Source organism: Lycium ferocissimum, chromosome 5, assembly GCF_029784015.1.
Source record: "Lycium ferocissimum isolate CSIRO_LF1 chromosome 5, AGI_CSIRO_Lferr_CH_V1, whole genome shotgun sequence".
Lineage (NCBI taxonomy): Eukaryota > Viridiplantae > Streptophyta > Magnoliopsida > Solanales > Solanaceae > Lycium > Lycium ferocissimum.
Genome location: NC_081346.1, coordinates 6,240,852 through 6,245,112, shown reverse-complemented (window position 1 = coordinate 6,245,112; position 4,261 = coordinate 6,240,852).

Here is a 4,261-nt window from a genome sequence, read left to right as displayed (position 1 = left end):
CGGATGGCATATATCTTGCATGATTGAAATGATTATTTGAACTTCAACATCAAGATACGAGTTATCATGCTAGAGAGGTGGAAAAAAATCTTAACAAATAGAGATGATGTAGATCTTAACAAAAAGTGATATGTTTAAATCAAACTAAACGAAGGGGAAAAAAGACACCTAACCAACATCGCCACATATGAAAAGCCATCTAAATTAAAGTTGTAACGTCAAGGATCTCTCTATCCTAGCGCCCAAATTTCAGGCTGCAAATCTCTGTCTTCTGAACCTGAAAATAACCATTTAGTATGTTAGGATATGCTTATGAAATATGTTCAATTAGGAGTACACTATCTTATAAAAATGTAAGAAACAGTATAGTTTGTCTATGTAGAGAGCCACATTAAAGTTTAAAGTAAAAGAATGTTTTGGCAATACACTGCTATTAATTGTAGTAGTATTACACCATCAGAGATTGCTACAATTAAAGGACCAAAAAACAAAAGAAAATGATGAGCATACGTTTGGTGCCCTTTGATTCTTCAGCAGTAAACGAATCGAGAGAAGACGGTGGAGAATCATCAGCAGAGAAGTCACATAAAAGTGAGCGAAGGAAGACAATAAATGCATGTGTCAATGAGTAGCGGAACGAAACTGAAAAGAAGGATAGAGAACGTAACTTAAAACGAAAGAACGGGTCTGTTCCAGAAAATGAATGAAGCCGTTTCAGAAAAGGTATAATGATACCTAATACTCCCTAACAATAAGGAAAGAAATAAAATTAGTCGTAAAGCAAAAATCTGAGAATCAAGATAAATAGCTATTGTGGCCTATGAAAGGTGCCACGTGGCGGGGCTAGTGCCCTGCTTTATATAGATATATAGATTTTGATGATCTTATGTGGAATGCAAATTTTAGGAATTTATTAAATGTCTTGTCATGGATGCTTAGGACATTTTATGATTTATTTAAATACCCTTGTGTCCCGAGAAGAATATTACACAGACATTTGTCATTTTGCTTTAGTTATTATAGCTGGTTTATACTTATTAAATTATCTGTCTTTTGTCTTTTTTAATACTTTCAAGAATAACTACAAAATTCAAAACTATGTTATAAAACTAAGCTAAAAGAGTAACAATAATAAAAAATGAAAACAATAGAAATAGAGAGACAAGAGAGATGAGCTTTCTTATTCATCTAAATGTATTTCAAGTGTCCAATCATTACATTCAATCCCACTATTTATAGGAATATATTGAGAACAACAAAAGGTGTGTCATAAACATGGGTAATAACATTTGGGGGGATATGGCCAAAGTCATAGATAGACCCTCCAACTTGTCCATATTTTCCACTTGGACCCCTCAACCGAGCCGCGTACCGTATGAACCCTTCAAGACTGCCTTTACCGTGCCACTTTGACCCGTCGGTCCAGCTGGTCATTTAAAGAATTATGCGTGTTGGCACGCGCCGCCTACGTGTATAAGCCTCCCAATTAAATGTTGCCATGTCAATTACAATGCCACATACGCACGGGCCAACCCACTTAAAACCCATTGAACCCGTTAATATACCCAACCATATCGGTACCCGATCATTTTCCCTCCATCAAAGTCCATTTCTCTTCCTAATATTTTCACGGTCTGAAATTCATGCTAATTCAAACCCTAAATTCATCTATTTCGACTGTAGAATTCGACACAGTGTTTAAACTTCCGCCCAATTCTAGCGCATACGTTGTTCGTTACCCCCAAAATAAACCCTAAGTTCATCGTTTTCAGCTGGTTGATTTTGTGTGTTGGAGTCATAGTTTTTCTGTGGGTTTTGAAGGTTTTGCTGTGCATTCTGTTCATTCCATTTCTTTAAGAAGGTAACTTTTGCTTTAGCCTTTTATTATTGTCAAAATATTTAGTGGATGGTATTGTTGTTATTCCGTGCAAAATTAGGGTTTTTTAAAACGATTGACAATATTAAGTAGTAGATATGTCGTATATTATTGAGATCCATTTTCACCACGGTGGTAACTTTACAATGGGCCCGAACCCCATATATGTTGATGAGAAGGATGTTGTAATTCCGATATTGATAAAGACCATTCTCTCTTTATTCGAACTCTTGTTTTATACCAAAAAATTTGGATATAATTTAGTGGGTGGTTTCTTTTACTTTGACTTGATAAGTAAAACTTTCGTCCAAGTGATGGTGATGGAGAATTGTTAAATATTGTGAGTGGTTTGAAAGTTGGTGATGTGTTACATTTTTATATTTCACATGTGTGTGAAAAAACCACGAGGTGGTGGAAGATGTGGCCCACTTTGGACTTATTTGTGGGTTAGAGGTAAATGATGCATCTAGGCAACAAATGTGGCTTTTGACATTGATATAAATATCAATTTGAGAAAACATAGAAAACCCTAAAGAAAGAGAAGAAGCCGCCATGAAATGTCTAGTGTTGAAGAGAGAAGTGCGTAAATGTTCTAAATGTCAAGAGAGAGGTCATAACTGTTGTTGAAGTTGAAGAGGAAGTGAATGATGAACAAACGATTATGGAGAGTCATTTTTGGCTAGTAGTAGAGTCGATCGGATAAAATACCGATGATGAAGATGATAGTGAAGCCGATGAAAAAGTTAATTTCTTTTAGGAATGAAAGGAGAAGTAAATCGAAGAAGCAAATACCAAGGAGAAAGGAACATACACATCACGAGGTACCCCTAGGTGGGAAAAATAGATAGAGGTTTTGAAGATATTGGAAAGAACAAGGCCTCCAAATACAATGGATGTAGCGAGGGGATGAGCAAAAGATTGATAGTTCTGTGAAGAGTATAGTGAAGATTCGGATGATGGTGGATGTGGATGCGAACACAGTGTTGACTTGCCAACTAGAAGGAAGAGCAACAAATTAAGGTATGATCCGGATTGTGTGGTTAGTATTTTTGAGCTAGGCATGGTATTTGAGAATGCGAGGTATTTAGAAAGTAAAGCTAATTATGTCTTGTTGAATACCATGTTCGGTTGAAACTTAAACCAAATGAGCGAGAAGGTGAGGTGTAGGTGTAAGTCCAAGATTTGTAATTGGAGGTCGTATGCTAGTGTTGATAAAAAATCGGGGATTTTATGGTGAAAACTTACCATCAATTCACAAGTGCACTCCACTTAACAAGAATAAGATGTGCAATGCTAAGTTCATATCCAACAGATTTAGGGATAGGATCACTTCTCAACCTACTATTAGAATTTGGGAAATTCAGGACTTGGTTAGAGACCAGTTAGGGTTGTATGTTGGTAGAACTATATGTCATAGGGTAAAACAAATAGTGCTTAATAAGTTTATGGGGGATTGGAAGGAGGAGTTTGCAAGAATTTATGATTATGCAGAACAAATCATTTTGAGTAATCCGGTAACACTTGCATAGTGAAAACAGACAGGGAAAGTCAGCCTGGAGTGAATTTGTTTAAGTATTTTTATGTTTGTTTTGATGCAATGAAAAGGGGCTGGTTGGAGGGATGCAGGAAAATTATTGGGTTTGATGGTTTCTTCCTAAAAAGTGCATGTAAGGGTGAACTTCTGGTGGTTGTTGGAAAAAATGGGAATCAGCAGATGTTTCCCATTGCTTGAAATTTTGTCATTGACAATGAGTCAAAAGAGTCATGGACATGGTTTATTGAGAACTTAATCAATGATTTGGGGCCGGGAATGGAGATGGAATTACAAGTAATGTCGAGACATGCAAAAGGTAATTTTACTAACTTTTTTGCATTGTTAACCTTATTTTTTTGTATATATACTAACCGTACTTGTTGTGTTGTATTGTAGGGATTGTTGAGCACACTTCTAAATCTTTTACAAATCGAGCATAGAAATGTGCTAGACACATATGGGCTAATTGGGAGAAAGATTGGAAAGGTGAAGAAAGAAGAAAACAATTCGAGGGTCTCTAAAGCATCATTTGAGGTAAAGTTGAGAGAAGAACTTACAAAATTAGATAAACTTGGAAAAGACATCCGAAGAATTATTGCAATTTAACAAAGAGCACCTTGGGTGTAAAGCCTATTTTAGGGAACACTCTAAGCATGATGTAATTGAAAATAATATGTGTGAGACCTTTAATTCCTGGATATTAGCAAACTTAGGCATAAGTCTATCATTACTGTGCTAGAAGAGATTAGGCATAAAGTAATGACTAGGCATGTTGAAATGAGAAGATTTGCTGAGACATGGATTACTGATATTTCACCTATGGCAAGGGGTGATGTTGGAAGAAAACAAGA